Raw genomic sequence first — 18,081 nt, forward strand, 5'->3', positions numbered from 1 at the left:
CAGAAGAGTTGCAGTCGGGAGCGGGGCAACATCAGAGCTTGCTGGATCAGCCGCGGCAGCGTCTTTGTTTGGTCGCTCAGCAGTCACTTCTGCCGCGATCTCACGTCTGTTAGGGCCGATTTACGCTCGAGCCGCCCATCGCCGCAAGCCGCACCGCACGCTTGCGGTCGCGCGCAAGATTGCATGTGTCCAGCACTTGTGCACAAATTTCGGTTTACACTGTGTGCACAATGTATACCTTACACATTTTAAACCGAAATTTGTGCACAAGTGTTTGATACGTGCAATATTTCGCGCGACCGTACGCGCGCGGTGCGGCTTGCGGCGATGGGCGGCTCGAGCAAATCGGCCCTTAACTCCGCCACTGTTCCGGTGCTGCCGTCGCCGCCAACGAAGTCCTCAATGTACATGCTGTGTGGCTCAGCACCGACAAAGCGCACCAACTGGCTCCACGGCCGCCTCGATAACGCACGCACGGCAAGCCCCGCCGTGCGCGCGTTATCGACGTTATGGAGGCGGCCGTGCTGGCTCCAAGCCGCCGCGCGTGTACGCCACTACGTTCAAATGGCGCCCTCGGCGCAACCGATGTGGGCAGCTGTCGTACGCAGCAGTCCGGAACGCCCATCGCGCCGCCGCTATCTTCGAGAGTGTTGCGGGAAAGCTCGCCTCCCGTCAACAGAGCGCACTTGGTCTGGGGCGGCAGAGTTCGATATATCCATTTTACATCCGGCCCCGTTCGAAATAAAAAATTAAAAATGCATGCGATTTTCCACGTGATATAGAAAGTGTTCGATATACGCAATAATTCGATATATCCGTGTTCGACATATCGAGGTTTGACTGTATTTCAATGCTTTGAAAACCAAGTGTTAGTGTAGGTAAGTGTTCTAGTGGTTTGTTCTTAGGTCTAAAAAGTACAGCTTTAGTTTTGGTAGCATTAATTTTCAATAAAGATTTAGTACTCCATTCGACCAATTTGCGCAGAGTTTCATTAGCGTTTAATGTCAAATCATTAAGTGTTTTAGCCCTAAAAAATATGCTGACATCACCTGCATACATTATACATTTAGCGCTGTTGTCAATATTCACAATGTCGTTAATATAGATGTTAAAGAGTGTAGGTCCGAGAATACTGCCTTGTGGCACCCCAGAATGAATGGATCTAAAGTGTGATGAAGAATTGTTAATTACAACCTGTTGCTGGCGGTGCTCTAAATATGTTATTAAAAGCTGAAGGAATGTGCCGCGAAATCCATGGTGTTCAAGTTTAAGGAATAATACGTTGTGATTTATGGAGTCGAATGCTTTGGAGAAATCCACGAAAACCCCGAGAGTTAGTTCTTTTCCTTCAAATGACTCTAATATAATTTCCTTCATGGTTAATAATGCTGTTTCTGTTGATTTTCCTGCGACAAAACCAAACTGGGAAGCTGATATGACTTTGTGTTTGTTAATAAAGCTTGTAATGCGCACTAGTAAAAGCTTTTCAAAACATTTCGAAAAAACTGGTAAGATCGATATAGGTCGGTAGTTGGAGAAATTATTTTCGTCTCCTCCTTTAAAAATTATGGTAATCTTGGCAACCTGAAGCTTTTTCGGGAATGTTCCTGAGGAAAATGCCAAGTTGATTATGTATTCTAATATCGGTGCATGTGCGATGTGTACTTCACTGGCAATATTTGGAGGTCGTCAATATCTTTACTTTTATTGTTTTTCAGCGATTGTAGGACCGACAGAACTTCGTTAGTTGTAACAGGGGTTAAAAACGCGGTTTCGCTAACCTTTTGACTCATGCTGCTTAGGTATTGGTTGGGCTGCGTGCCGTCTGCGATGGACACGAAGAAATCATTGAAAGCATCTGCTAGTTGAGAACCGGATAAGTGAGTGCCATGTGTGACTATTTCATCTACTACAGTCTTCTTTTTTAAGTTGAGCAAATTATTGAGCCTCCCCCAAACAATATCGGAGTGCTTTATTACTTCGTCGTTAAATTGGTTACTCATATAGTTCCTTTTGGCTTGCCGATTAATACTGTTAGCATTATTTCTCGCAGCCTTAAACTTCTTCAAATCGTCAATATCTATCGTCAATATCTTGTTTTTAGAAAGCGCTTAAAAAATATGTTTTTAATTCGTACTGCCTTTAGGCATTCCTTGGTTATCCACGGCTTACGCGCCTTCAAAGCTCGCACTCTTGTTTTGTATGGAAAAGTCTCACAATACAGCTGCTTGTAGGTGGAAATAAAAGTACCATAAGCTTCATCAACATTGGTTTCCCCATAGACGTTGCTCCAGTTTACTTGCGACAGTTTATCATAGAACGTTTGTAAAGTAGTCTGGTTTATGTCTTGAACACGCATAGCAAACCTTGTAGGTTTGTTAGAGGGAACTGTGTGATTTGTAATTAAATAAATTGGTAAGTGATCACTAAGATCAGCTGCCAGTGCACCGGATATTGACAATTCATCACATGCATTAGTAATGAAGGTGTCTAGTAACGTTGATATTTAGGGTGTAATGCGTGTTGGTTGATTTATGATATTGAAAAATGCGTTGGTCTCTAGTATAGTATATAACTCTTGTTGAAGTGTTGACTTTTCAAGCAAGTTTATGTTCAAGTTGCCACCTAATATGAGTGTGTATTTATTATCATTTACCCAGCTGAAGTACTCGTCCAAAAAATGAAGAAATTTGTTACTGCTTCCCCTGGGTGGGCGGTAGGTGACAGTAAAAAGCAAGTAATTAGATTTTAGGGTAAGTACCTCGTAGTCGTCGGTTACAACACAGAAATTGTCAAGTAATTCGCATTTTAAAAACTTTTTCGACAGCATCGCAACCCCCCCACCTCTCTTAGAGCTCCGGTTAAGGAAAAATGTGGAGTATTCAGGCAGATTAAGGACAGCAGAGTGGCTTTCGTACCATGTCTCAGAGATCATGACAACGTCAAACGTAAAGCTAAAGCTGGAAAGAAGGGCACATATATCATCGCTTTTGTTTCGCGCTGATCGAGCATTCAGATGCAGAAACAAAATGTTACCGCTTTTTGTCTGATAACATGTGCTCAACTCGTAAGGTGTCAAGAGATCATAACTTGAAGTGTTCACTGAAGCCATGATCTCGGAGAAGCGGTATGTTGCAGTCTATTAACGATGGCCACACGAAGAAGCCAAAAGAGTTTAAGGAACGAAGCTTTGAAAAAGAAGTGCCAATGTAAACTGCAATGGGCATACTTATAGCATGTAACAGAAACAATTTTTTTCACCACGTCTGTGCACAAGTTGTACATTTTACAGGGCACGGCATAAGAGTTAGTAAATTTTAAATCTACATCGAGGAAGAAGGCACTACAGACTATTTTAGTACAGTCATCACACAGGTATTTACAAACCTCAGTATTGGTTAGTCTAGCATCGCTGGCAGAAACAAGGGTTAAGATGACGAAGCAGTAAATAGCTGTTTTAAATTGCAAAGTGTCAAAGTATTTATACCGAAGTACACAAACAAGAGAAGTTATATTCATATGTTTCCAGTTGTTATACTTGCCAAGTACCATTCTATATTGGTGGTCCATGTGCTGATAAGAAAAACGCTTAAGCGACCTTCGCCAGGTCATCCTCACAGGCAACATGCAGGACTGAAGAGTTCTCACTTTTGCGCATTAAAATCTTTCCTTTCGATACCCACACGTATTTCCAATTTTTCTTCTTTTTGAGCTTTTGAGCTTTACCCAGCAGCATCTTGTTCTCGACACTGTGGGGTCTGATGTGGGATTCTCACACCGTACTCTTGAGACAAAGGAACGATGACACAGTAGTGCAAACAATCACAAGGGCATTTATTGCACCTTTCATAGATCAGTGCCAGCTAGCCGAGTTGCTATCCACAAAACATGCCGATGGGCGTGCGACAAATCTAGAAGTCCGACTCACCGCGACCTCGCGAGCGAATATGTTTGCCCCATGCTGGATCCCAGCGCCTGGTCGTTCGCGTGTACGGTCACGCGAATCGTGGTGCGTTCGAAGGCGGCCACGCGAGGCGGTCTCGCAGAAGCATGGGGGACGTCCATGCCGCGCGCCGACCCGCCGGGAAAGAGGGTCGCTGCACGTGCGGCCCGGCACGTCCGTCCCGCTTGCTGTCTCCAACCCAAGAGGGAGCGCCTTGTCTCTCCCGCACCCAAGTAACCCCGCAGCAGCACAACACTAGCGCCATCTCTCGGACTGCGCTTCAACCACATCGACCGCGCTGACGTCACGCAGGCCACGCGGCGAAGCGGGATTACAGGAGACGCGCTATGCGGGAAAAACATCAGGGGAGGCGCGAGGGTCGCACATCCCCACAACACACAAATGCTCATTTATGTACACAAGGTCACTTGTGTCAAATCCCAGTCTATCTGCTTTGAGAGTTTTCTTCCGAGCAGCTGACAGCAACTTTTCACGAGCAGTTCTTGAGACGAACGTTAACACAACATTAGGTTTCTTCTCATCTTTCGAAGGCACACGATGAACTACATCAATGTCACCGTCAGTAACACTTGTGCCGAGACATTTTGCAATGTCCGCAACAGCCTTGCCTAGGTCCTCATTAGCTGCAACCGGAAGTCCTTGAATTTCAAGGTTCATGCTTCTACTATATTGTTTCAACCCTATTATCTCCTTCCTTGCCTGTTTAAGCTCCTCCCTCAGCTCTTCGTTCGCCGCGCGGCATTCCGCAGCTTCAGCCTTCATTTCAGCAAGTTCCTCCCTGTAACATTCAATATCCCTCTTAAATTCTTCAAAACCATCATTCATAAACCCAATGGAGCTACGAATGCCACCAAGTTCATTGTGGATTTCAGTACTTGAAGCATCAACCTTCGCTACATCTTTTTTTATTTCTGTGGCGAATGCATCTAGCCTGACTACGAGCTCGGTGAGTACCTTGACAACTTCTTTTATAGTGCTAGGTTGCTTTTCCAGAGCCTTTGCAACATCTCCCAGGGCACCCTGCTCAGTTTCTGACATTGCCAAATGGCGAAAACCAACAGCTAAATGAGGCATACAACTCCCATCTCCCTAGTGCTTCGGCTGACTGCGTTCCCAGAAAAACTACGAGGTCAATTACCTCCCCTTGTCCCCCATTCCCTTCTTCTCGAGAGTTCTAGTATAATCACTGTCCAAAGCTGTAGAAAGCATGAAGACACCACTGAGAGCCGTCAAGGTCGCCTGCTCATGGGAACGCGAGCATTCGGACGACAAGAGACAAGCAGACATGATGAGCGGATCATACGACAATTGGGGCCTCTTGGTAAGTGCTGAAAAACGTTTCCCTTTTTATTTTTACGCACAAGTGTTAAGCGCTGTTCAAATTTTAACAAAAATGTATCGTGTACCTAGGCGCGCTCAAGTCCGCGTGCATGCGCAATACGCAGGAAACAAGAGGCTAGGGCAACCGAGAATTGACAGTATGCCGTGCAACCTATACCGATCAGCAAAAATCCGCAAAGGGAGGACAAATTAGCAGATCTCTTCCGCATGTAGGGCCCTCTGGGCCGTACTTGTCGGCGACAAGGTAGCCTAGCCGCCTGCGGCATTATCTTAAGGCGCGTCCACGCTACCGGCAAACGTGCCGTAACGGCGCGCCGGCTTCCGGCACCGTAGAACGTCGGCCGCGCAAGGGTCGTCCAAACTGCACGGCAGTTTGGCCAGTGCGGCAGTCACGTGACACGAACCAGTCTCACAGATGCTCGCAGCACGAACGTGATCCGACGAGATTGCGCGCCTTTCCCATCTTTTCGCGCGTTCGGCGCGCTGCTCAGCTGGGGCGCGATCGGAGATATTTTGTTCAAACCGGTTCTGTTCAGTTGCTGGCACGTCACAAAGTTGCAGTATGCAAAATTTGTGAGAGCGGGGCGGAGAGAGCAGCCAATCAGGAAGCGGTCACCTCCCCGGAAGTTTACCTCCGTCGTTTGTCGTCTGCTTGCAAACTGCTCTCGAACTGATGACCTAAAGAAAATAGTAGCATTGTCTCAGCCCACGCGCACAGTATGTCCTTCCGCAGCGCGGGCGAAGGAGATGCTACATGCATGCTTACCTGTTATAGCAAATTCCTTTCCGATTAGGTGCCACCTGTTCATTTTTGCTTCCGTGTCTTTGTATTCAGGCTTTGTTTTATCATATAAAAACGGGTACTGCCGCACGACTTCTAAAAATCTCTCGATCGGGAATTCCATTTCTGTTGATCGGTGAGCGCACACACACAAATATGGACCCTAGCAGACGGTGCCAAGCGCGGGAACTCAAGCGGCGGCGCGGTGACGGTAGCCATGGCAACCACTCCTCGGTCGCTGATTGGCCACGTCACCGTACGGCAGCCGCACAAATGGGTCCTCGTCCCATCCTCCGAACGGCAAGACAATCTCGCCGTTCGTGAGCAAAACCGCCGTCGCACGGCGGACCGCGAACGGCAAACGGCGTCCGGCGACTTGCCGTGCCGGTAACGTGGACGCGCCTTTACTGAGCTATGTCTTATGCGCGGTTGCGGTAGTCGGAAGTTCAAATCCGCCTCCTCATTTCTTTTCCTTCTTTTTTAAACAATGGTGTACCTGCGAATGACATCCCCCAGTGCGCTACATCTGCAGGCTTGGAGTGGCGTCTGACACTGGCGAAGATGTCGAGAGCGAGTGGGGCTATACTAATCCAGGTACAACCAAACTAGGAAGGCCTGCTAAGCTTGAACAAAGACACTCCCTCACCAGAACAGGAACTGGCCTCCCTGGTGCAGTATTCGGCCACAGCCTCCCTAATGAAATGATCTCAATGACATGGCCCTCAGTCCCCAGTGGCTGCAGAGCACCTGACCAAGGCGGCGGTCGACTTGCAACGCAGCAGAGGGTGCTAAGAATATCTGGGTCCAGACAGGCCGCCAATGGAAACTGACCCTTGCAACGTTTAACACCCGAACCCTCTCAAGTGAGGCAAGCTTAGCAGGACTCTTCGAAGAACTATCAGACATTGGTTGGGATATTATCGGCCTTAGTGAGATTAGAAGACCTGGTGAGGCTTACACATTGCTGAATAACGGCCATGTCCTCTGCTGTAGAGGTCTCCCGGATAAGAAGCAATACGGGGTAGGATTAGTAATCCATAAAGACATAGCGGGCAACATTGACGAATTCTACAGCATCAACGAGAGGGTAGCAGTAGTCGTAATCAAATTCAATAAAAGGTATAGATTAAAGGTAGTACAAACCTACGCTCCAACGTCCAGTCACAACGATGAGGAAGTAGATCAGTTTTATGAAGATGTTGAAGTAGCGATAAGGAAAGTGCAAGCGCGGTATACACTAGTAAATACAGCAGACTTCCATGCAAAAGTGGGAACAAAGCAGGCAGGTGAACAGGCAATTGGCAACTACAGTGTCAATACTAGAAACGCTAGATGTGAGATGCTGGTAGCATTCGCAGAAAGGAATCAGCTGAGTATAATGAACACTTTTTTCAGGAAACGTAACAACAGAAAATGGACCTGGAAAAGCCCAAATGGTGAAACAAGAAATTAAATTGATTTCGTACTTTCTGCCGATCCCAGCATAGTGCAGGATGTTCAAGTAATAGGTAGGGTAAAATGTAATGATCATAGGTTAGTGATGGCCAGGATCCACCTCAATTTAAACAGAGAAACAGTAAAATTGGTCAAGAAAGAACAGGTCAACTTTCATTGTTTCCATTTCCATTTCATTGTTTCATTTCATTTCCTTTCATTGTTTCCATTTCATTGTTTGTCACGTGGTTCTTTTTTCGCGCGGTTACATATAATCAGTTTTTTAGGTGAGTGACTACGAGAGATTTTAGTTTTGACACAGACACTGCACTTAGACGCATTTTTCATGTTATTTCCGTGTTATTCGTTGGTCATTATTCCCATAGTCATGCGGGTTTTATCACTGACTGGGCCTTAGGCGTTTGAAGTGTGTTATGTTGTGGATAGATTGGTTGGTAGTGAAGTGTAAACGGTACTTTTTATGTCTGGTTTTTTGTGCCCGTTGGCTTGGAAAAAGTCTATACTAGATCAATTGCCTCCTGTGCTGATCCACGTGTGGTTCTTAATTGCTCATTCGATAGCTGTGCCAGATAACATTCCTGAATGGTCAATAGATTGCTGTTTTTTACTTCTAAAGTTTTGTGTGTGACTCAGCGTGAATGACCTACATAAGGCAGGCTTGTTGCGAAAATAAACTTAGTTGTGAGTGGCGCCGGTCCTGTCGTTTGTGTTCTTCCCAAGTCCTGGTCTTCTGCGCCTTGCCTTTACTACTTCAAGGTCAACTTAGAGGCAGTAAGGGTAAAGGCAGACACATTTAGGCTGGTACTTGCAAACAAATATGCAGCCTTAGAACAGAGATGATGATGATGAAGACATAGAGGTAATGAATGAAATCGTAACGAGGCTGGCTTCAGAGGCAGCAATTGAAGTGGGAGGCAAGGCACTAAGGCAACCAGTAGGCAAGCTCTCCCAAATAACGAAGGACCTAATAAAGAAATGACAAAGAATGAAAGTGTCCAACTTAAGAGGTAAGATAGAATTCGGGAACTGTTCAACAAGGCGAAAATAAGAGACGTTTGAAACTATAACGTGAGAAAGACTGAAGAGGCCGTAAAAAATGGACGCAGCCTGAAATCAGTGAGAAGGAAACTTTGCATAGGACAAACAAAGATCTATGCACTAAAAGATAAGCAGGGTAATATCATCAGCAATTTCGAAGATACAGTAAAAGCAGCAGAATAATTCTATACTGACCTTTACAGTACTCAGACGACTCAGGAGCGCTCTATTCAACACAATAATGAACAGTAAACAGAAACTCCTCCTATAGCTAGAGATGAGTTCAGAAAGGCGTTGCAAGGTATGAAACGGGGAAAAGCAGCAGGAGAGGATGGAATAACAGTCGATTTAATCAAAGGAGGAGGAGACATAATGCTAGGAAAACTGGCGGCTCTCTATATGAAGTGTCTATCGACTGCAAGGGTCCCAGAAAACTGAAAGAATGCAAACATTATAATAATCCACAAAAAGGGCGACGTTAAAGAACTAAAAAAATTATAGGCCCATTAGCTTACTCCCAGTATTATATAAAATATTTACCAAAACAATCTACAATAGAAAAAGGACAACACTAGAATTTAGTCAACCAAGGGAGCAGGCTGGCTTCAGGAAAGGTTACTCTACAATTGATCACATCCATGTCATTAACCAGGTTATCAAGAAATCCGCAGAGTACAATAGACCTCTCTATATGGCTTTCATAGACTACGAAAAAGCATTTGATTCAATAGAGACACCAGCAGTCATAGAGGCATTGCGTAATCAAGGAGTACAGACCGCTTACGTGAATACCCTAGAAAATATCTACAGGGATTCCACAGCCACCTTAATTCTACACAAGTAGAGAGATACCTATAAAGAAAGGGTTCAGACAAGGAGACAATCTCTCCAATGCTATTCACTGCATGCTTAAAAGTAGTATTCAAGCTATTAAACTGGGAAGGCTTAGGAGTAAAGATCAACAGCGAATACCTCAACAACCTTCGGTTTGCCAATGACATTGTTCTATTCAGCAACAATGCAGACGAGTTACAACAAATGATTCAGGACCTTAACAGGGAGAGTGGGACTGAAGAGTAATAAGCAGAAGACAAAGATAATGATAAATTACCTGGCAAGGGCACCGGAGTTCAAGATCGCAAGTCAGCCTCTACAGACTGTGGAGGAGTACGTCTACCTAGGTCAACTAATCACAGGGAAAGTGGAACATGAGAAGGGATTTCACAGAAGAATAAAAATGGGTTGGATCGCGTATGGCAGACGTCGCGAGCTCCTGAATGGGAGCTTACCGTTATCATTGAAAAGGAAAGTATACAATCAGTGAATTTTACCAGTGCTGACATATGGCGCAGACTTGGTGGCTGACAAAGAAGCTTGAGAACAAGTTAAGGACCGCGCAAAGAGCGATGGAACGAAGAATGCTAGGCATAATTTTAAGAGACATAAAGAAAGCAGTTTGGATCAGAGAGCAAACAGGCATAGACGATATTCTAATAGACATTATGAGATAACTGTTGGACCATTAAGGTAACAGAATTGGTACCAAGAGAAGGGAAGCGCAGTAGAGGACGGCAGAAGACTAGATGGAGTGACGAAATTAGGAAATTTGCTGGTGCTATTTGGAATCGCTTGGTGCAGGACAGTGGTAATTGGAGATCGCAGGAAGAGGCCTTCGTCCTGCAGTGGACATAAATAGTCTGATGATGATGATGATGAAGCGACGAGAACATGGCGCCGTGTGCCTAATGCGTAGACTCATGTCTCCATTGCAGATCGCTTTCAAGATAAGGGCCGCACGGCTATGCCGTACGTAGCAGCCGCCAGTGTAGAATGCCTCCCCTGTTTGCACCAGTCCCGCATGCTAGTTTTGGGAATTACAAACGCCCGTGATGGGGAGCGGCCTGATTTCTGTCCGTCTCCGTACGCGTGATCGCTTTCCTTTTATTTGCGGCATCGTGATGAATTCGGCATGCCTTTGCAGTCAGCACTTTCATGCTGATAGAGCAAACGCACAAACCGAGAAGAGAGACAGTGCACTAACCTAATCCAAAAAAAGCATTGCTTAAGGGGGGACGCGGGTCTTGAAATCGCGAAAAATGGTCAAAAATGGCAATTTTCAAAAATGCATTTTTGAAGTCTTTAGTGTCCCAACTATGCCTCTACAAAATATTATGGCTCAATTCCTACTCGAAGTATAAAAAAAAAACGGCAATTTAGAAACGTAGATGAGCCGAAATTGAACGCCAAGCGCGAAGGTTTGCCTCATTTTCAAGCTGCCGTAGCTCCGCGCGACGCGAACCGATCGGCGCCATCTTGGTCTCGTTTGAAAGCTGGTTTCCCGCTCTACATTATTGCGCCTATCGGCACGTTGTAGACTCTCGTGCAGAGGAGCAATCGGCACCCCAGGCACCCGTTCTCAAACGCGAAATTGCCGCGAGACAGCCGCTGATTGGGTGAAACGGGCGCCTCCCCGAAGCACAGCCCTCTGATTGGCCGTGACGCATGCTTCGCCTGCCGCGGCCCCGCGGCCGCGTTATTCGACTCCTTTACGTCGTCTGCTTTCGCCGGCGTGCACGTCATTTTTCGCATTCCTCTTTGTCTCCTAGTATTTTTCGTTCTGCCTTTTTCTTTATCGTTCTTGCAGATATTTTGGCTATTGAGTCGTTTCTTTTAACCACGAATTTCTTGCTTTTGCGTGCCTGGTGTAGCTGTTCCACGTGTCACGATGGCGCGAGACGCGCACTTGAAAGCAAGCACGTGAAAAGCAGTCAGCAAAAAGAGGCGCGCATGGAATAAGAGCGCTACATCGTCGAGAACTATAGCTTTGGTGATGCCGCAAGCTGCTGTGCCCTTGGTGGATGCGGCTGGACAGTGCCGATCGGTGTGAACTTCGGTGTTACTGCAAGTCTCTGCAGTGCCGGTGGATGCGCCTGGACTAAGCCCGTCGAAAATTCTAACTTTTGAGACGCTGCAAGTCGCTTCGGATTCCGTGTCGTCGGAAGCGGCCGAGCCGGCTGACCTAAGCCTAACATCGACTTCGGCGTTTCCGCATGCCGCTTCGGTGCCGACGGACGCGGCTGAAGCGAGCTCGCGTGCTCAACGCTTCGACACGGTGTTTTGCGCGGAGTGCGCGGGGCGTGAAAAGTACGCAGACAACATTAAAAGTTAACTGGCGAAGAAGTCCGCGACTTCCCGCAAGTTGGAGCTAATGAACGTCGGCACAACAAGTGAAAACGACTTTCTGAGCTTTTTTTTTTGTTTTGTTTTGTCGAGTGCCAATGCAATACAGATGTTTTCGCAATCTTTACATGAGATGATTTCTGTGAGTTTGGTGTTATTGTGTTCAGTAAGGACTGCATGCACGCATGCTAAAGCATTAAATTTTTCCATGTGATAGGTAAACAAAAGTGGCAGAGTAAGCAAAACTTTGAATGCAATTTTCTCAGCTTTGCTTTTTCGATCAAATGCCTTTGCCTTACAGACCTTTTCATAATGAAAATCAGACATCCACCCGTTCGTAGCAATGCAATTGCTACAAAGGGAACCCATACGGATTCCTCGAAAGAAAGGCCTCATAGTTAAAGAAAAATTCGTCCTGGTCCGGGACTCGAACCCGGGACCACCGCCTTTCCGGGGCAGCCGCTCTACCATCTGAGCTAACCAGGCGGCTAGCAGATGGCAGGGCGAAGTCGAATTTGTCGACAACACGAAGCAAAGGCAAGAGTTTGACGTAGTAGTTCTGCGGAAACCCGCAAGGTGGAGAGAAGCAATGAATAAAGGGAAACTGCTTTTTACTCCTTTTCATAATGTTTGCATCAACTGGTATTATTGAATTAGGTATCATTTTTTTCAGTAAAACCTCAGCTACATCCTAAAGCTTTCCATTTTTCATTAAACCCAATAGACTAGCAATTAGGTCGGATGTAAGCTAATTACTCCTGTATTGTTTTTTTCTTCCTACTTTGTTATTCATTCATGACCTATATGGTCACTTTTTAAAAATTTCTTTCGCTTTAGGATGTGCAGTGGGCGCTTGGAAATGACACCTATTCTTTGAAACTAGTTTTTTTTAATTAAGAAATTATCATAAGGGCCCGTAAGAAAAGACCTATGTGGGATAAATTATTTTGCAATATCTTCATTTCTAGATGAGATATATAAAATCTGAATATATATTTGGGACCAGCATTCAAAGATATATCTGCGTGCCAATTTTCAGGAAGATATGCTAAGAAATAATAAAAAGTTTTCAAGACCCTCATCCCCCTTAAGCAAATGTACTGCAGCACATGGCGGAAGCTACGGCAGCTAGATTCGAAGCACGTATGAGGCGGTCATATTGAAATGCCAATGGTGGTATTGTAATGCAGATTTGTGGCCATACTCGATTCTAATGCGCATAAAATTTTTGAACCTGTTCTATAGGAAAAAAAAGTGGACATTAGATTCGAACAAATACGGTATATATATATATATTTTACTTACAGGCCAGACCTGGTCAGGCACACGAAGGCCCTGGCTAAGCATAGTAATGAACACACGAGCCTGGGCTGGGCAAGAGCTTAGCAACGTGGGCCTGGGGCGGGCCCAGGCTGGGCTTGGTGACGTACGACCGGGCTGAAAAATCAGGCCTGTGCAGTGCCCTAAAGTTGTTAACAGTGCACCTTGATAGTGCTCACAGCACACAGTAAAGAAAAGAGGATGCAGAGTGAAGGAGTGCTAAATTTCTGCTACACTAAAACCTCATTTTAACGAAGTTGGAAAGGGGAGCTGAAATTACTTCATTAGACCCATTACTATGTTACATATATCATTGTGCTTTACGACAATAACGCATAGATGTGTGTAAGAGCCACACTTTTGTTCCCTACATACAGTGCTGGGCAGTATTGAAGATACATGTGTCTTGGTTACTCTTTGGTTATTTTGTATCTGTGTCATGTTACATCTGGAGATACACACGTGTATCAGTATCTGTATTTCCGATACATGGAAGAACGTACCGCATGTCTCAAGATACAAGATACTGCTGTTCCAACATTATTGTGCAACACTGTAAACTTTTCCTGAAGTCCGCTTCTCAAGCTGATACTGCAGCCACTAAGCCACCTGAATTTCCACAGGCACTGAATTTCTATTCTCTGACCTTAACAGGAAAGTTGACAATACTTCTTGCTTAAATGTCATGGCTACTAGTGGTGCTGCCTATATCACTGTGTGATACAGAACTTCCTTTCTATTTTACTTAGACATTTTTCTTTTTTTTAAAGCTCACTCTAAGTTTCTTACTGTAACAAATCACCAGGTAATCGGAGTTATAAGTGGCAGTAGTGTGAATAGCAGCGGCACCCTGCAACACTTCGTAAAACTACAATGCATGTGAAGCATTTTTGGGCTACAGAAGTTTTTTAGCAGAAGGAAAGTAGTAACAGGATTGCATGTTAATGAATATGTCGCCAACAAAAGCTTTATGACAGTTAATAAGTAGAATATGAAAGGTCATTGCAGCTTTATGTGCTTTCTGTATTCACAATGCGTCACAAAAATATGGCTACCAGAGTTTTTGCTGCTGTGCACCTGTCCGGTAATATGTTTACAGGCAAGCTAAAACTACACAGAGGTATTTACACCAACGTGCAGAGACTTCTGATTGATGTTCTTGTAATTAAATGGCGACCCGCTGGCTGGTTGACATGCAAAGCAGCGACTCCCATCAATTACAAAAGCGACAAGCAAAAACCACTGAAAGTGCAGCATATAAAGAGCTTTCATGTTAAGCAGCTTTTCTACAATCACTCAACTACTGGAACTAACCCACGACATATCATTTAATATCGACCAACACAGACAAACAGACCTCATCCTACTCGATTTCTCGAAGGCGTTTGATCGGGTATCACACAAAAAGCTCATAAGGAAACTTGAGGCTACATTAGGTACAGGCCCCATAACTGACTGGATTTGCGACTATCTTACTAACCGTACCCAGTTTGTGGAAGTGAATGGACAGATTTCCCAGACAGCCCGGGTAACATCGGGAGTCCCCCAAGGAAGCGTTCTGGCTCCCGTTTTATTTCTAATTTTTATTAATGACCTACCCGCAAAAATCACAGGAAACATTAGGCTGTTTGCAGATGACTGCATCCTTTATCGACATATTAACTCGTATGATGACCATATAACATTAAACAACGACTTGAAAGCTGTGTCTAACTGGCGTGCCCACTGGCAGATGACCATCAATACTAAGAAATCTGCTGTTCTTTCAATCACCAGAAAAAAAAAATAAAAAAATAACTCGAGCTTTACGTATACCGTTAACGACGTGCCACTAATACGAGTTCATGAACACAAGTACCTCGGATTAACGTTAACACATGACTTCAGATGGAACTCCCATATAAATAATGTCACAGCAACTGCAATGAAACGCCTTTTCTTTCTTGGAAGGCACCTCAGACTAGCACCACCCGATACAAAACTTCTGGCTTACAAAACTTTCGTCAGGTCAGTCCTTGAGTACGCAAATGTTATCTGGTTTCCACACACTAAACAACTAATTAAAAAACTAGAAGGTGTACAAAGGAAAGCTCTACGGTATATATACAATAAACATAAATTAACAGACTCGCCCACCGAACTACTTAACAAAGCCGGAATCCTAACAGTACAAAACCGAGCTGTACTAGCCCATTCTAAACTTATGTACCAGCTTTTACATAAGAAGCTTAATATCGATACCTCTAGATATATCTCCAGAAATGAAACACGGCCGACGCGGCATAAAAACACACAAACACTCAATGAGCATTCTTTTCATACCGATTGCTTTAAGAATTCCTTCTTTCCTTTAGCGATAAGAGAGTGGAATAAACTTAGTGAATCCATTAGTAACAGCTCCTCACTAGATACATGTGCTAATTCAGTGGAAGAACACCTCCTTGGCTTACAGCTCTGACACATAGCCAGGTTTGTTACCGATCTTCATAGCCTAACACTTTAATCTATGAGTGTGCCTTTTGTATGATGCATCATACGCATGACTGCATCCTGTTTGTCATGTTCATTAGGTATTGTATATCACATGTGCTTTCAGGTGTTTTTTTTCTCTTGTTTGGTTTCTTGTTTTCTCAGATTCTTCCTTGTTATAGTATATTGTGCCCAAATATTGCATTTGTGATGAACTACTTATTTCTTTTGTTTAGTGAAACCAAAACCTTTGCAACAACACACTTATGATTATATAATCTATTTATATTCTTTGTTCGCAAACACTACCCTATGTACTTGCCCTTCCTGTTATAATCCCATGAGGGATTGACAGTATGTGAAAATAAATAAAGCAACCACACTAAACTGTTTTGGAATGAAAATATTATGCTTTGAGCAAGGAAGCTCTTAAGCATTTAATTCAAATGAAACCAGGTTGGTCAGAGCTGAGCTATTTCCCAGCAAACCTTTTTGTGCATACGCATTTGCTGCTACATTATATAGATGTAAAATAAGAAATTTGCAAATGTATCGAAGTATTTTAAGGGGAGACTCGGGTCGAAAAGTGGCAGTTTTTCTAAAAAAAATTATAACTTTTTTGTTTTAAGTTGCATTGTCATCTTTGGTCCATAAAATTTTATTTCTGTAAATATCAAGCGGAAATTCGCATGAGAAGCCATCAAAAAATGCACCTAAGTTAGCAGCGGTAATTCTATAATCCACCGAATGTTTAGAAAGTCTGCGCCGTTTGCATGGTTTCTCAGGTAATCGAGCCTCACCGCCTGCCATTTGCAATCATTGGGGCTTGCAGCATCAGCCCTTTCCTCCAAGGTTCAATGGCTTTCAGTCTTGTGTGTTCACGCAGAATAAAAGAAAAACGAGAAAGAAGACGAGACTGTCGCATGTTTTGAATTGCGCGCCCTGCAGTGTGGCGCCGCCATTGGACGGCGGTGCTCCTTTTGTGTAGTCAAGCCGAACCACCGCCACTGCGCATTCTCGCTAGCCCCACAGTTTCCAGTGTTCTCTCCGCGTTTTCTTGAGAAGACTAGCCCGAAAAAGTGGAGTTTCCATGCCCGGAAGTATCCAGCTCGGCACAAGTACCGAGGGAAACAGCGTAAGACAGTGAAAAAAAAAAAAGACAGCCGGGAACGACACCCGCGATGCTCCGACATCGGTTAGGCCTACTGCCGACACCGGTCACCGCGACTGTGGTGAAATCGACGCTGTTGTGGATTCTGTCAGTGCATCGCAGAAAAAGATGGAATTCTTCAAATTAAGTCAAGGTCGGACGGTGCCCCTGCTGCTAACACGGTGTTGTGCGAGATCGGCACATTGACGGCACTGGTGGCAGGTTCGGCATGCCCCACTTGCCGCGAACGGAAACTCGCCGTCCGAGAAGCTGCTGAGAAGCGCAAAGGACTTTCGTTGTACCTAGAGCTATACTGCGAAAATCCTAACTGCCCTGAATCTCTTCTGTTCTGCACGCCTATGTATGCACCAGATTCCTGGTAAAATATGGTATATAATAATAATAATATAATATGGTATATTTTATTTATTTATTTATTTATTTATGGTGCTGTGGTATAATAAAGGCTACGCCGACTTTGACGAACTAAGAAGTCCTACAAGAGATTGGAGTACTTCCCTCAAAAGAGTTGGTTACACGCAGCGGCCATTCTGATTACATGTGCATAAAGAAGATGAACTTGAAGCGAACCGCAGAGGCAAGGATGCACTGTCGGAGCGCAGTGAAAAGGGCTCGCACCGAGGAGACCAACCGTAGGAGCTGGGAAGGGCCAAGCTACAGCGCAGGAGCATTCTAGAAACTTTGTGCGCTTTCTGTAAAGCTGCTCTTGAGTGTGACCAAGATTCATGCAAAAACAATTGCATTTTGAAGAATAGAAGGTTTTGAAACTTTCAAACCTGTTTTTCTCATTTTCAAATTTTTTGATATTTTCGTGTCTTCTGGGAAGCCTTTGTACACTTAGAATTGGTGCATACTGAGTAAATTTGGTATAGATATTCTTGAAGGTATGTAGAATGCCGATATCTACTTGAAGTCTCAATATTGGTTGTCAGTAATTACAATAGTACGAAGCTATGTTTCAGGGAACCGGAAAAAAGAAAAACAATGGTTGAAGTGTTAAAATTTTTTCAAATTCAGAATTTAACCATAGTAGGCCGATTCACACTGACATCCAGTGGTTGCAGCATGTCGGTGAGGCTGCCCAGAATAATGGCTACCTCTGCGTGACATAATAGGTCGATTCACGCTGACATCTAGTGGTTGCAGCATGTCGGTGAGGCTGCCCAGAATAATGGCTACCTCTGCGTGAACACAGCACAGCGGTCAGAAGCTGTCCCAGACAAGGAGCCACCGTTTGGCAAACATGGCCCCTGGGCGATTCTGCCAAATGTTTTTTACCCAGTCAAGCATACGCTCACCAACCACCCAGCCTTTTTCTTAGGTTTGAAGTACAATTCCCTAGGGCGAAACTTTATTAGGTAT

At 44.6% G+C, this 18,081-nt stretch overlaps 1 protein-coding gene across 3 annotated transcripts in view; it reads right to left on the reverse strand.

Moving 5' to 3' along the window:
- Positions 1-18,081, reverse strand: part of Mo25 (calcium binding protein Mo25) — a 185,572-nt gene that overhangs the window by 57,817 nt on the left and 109,674 nt on the right. The window lies entirely within an intron of this gene.

This window comes from Dermacentor albipictus, chromosome 1 (assembly GCF_038994185.2).
Source record: "Dermacentor albipictus isolate Rhodes 1998 colony chromosome 1, USDA_Dalb.pri_finalv2, whole genome shotgun sequence".
Lineage (NCBI taxonomy): Eukaryota > Metazoa > Arthropoda > Arachnida > Ixodida > Ixodidae > Dermacentor > Dermacentor albipictus.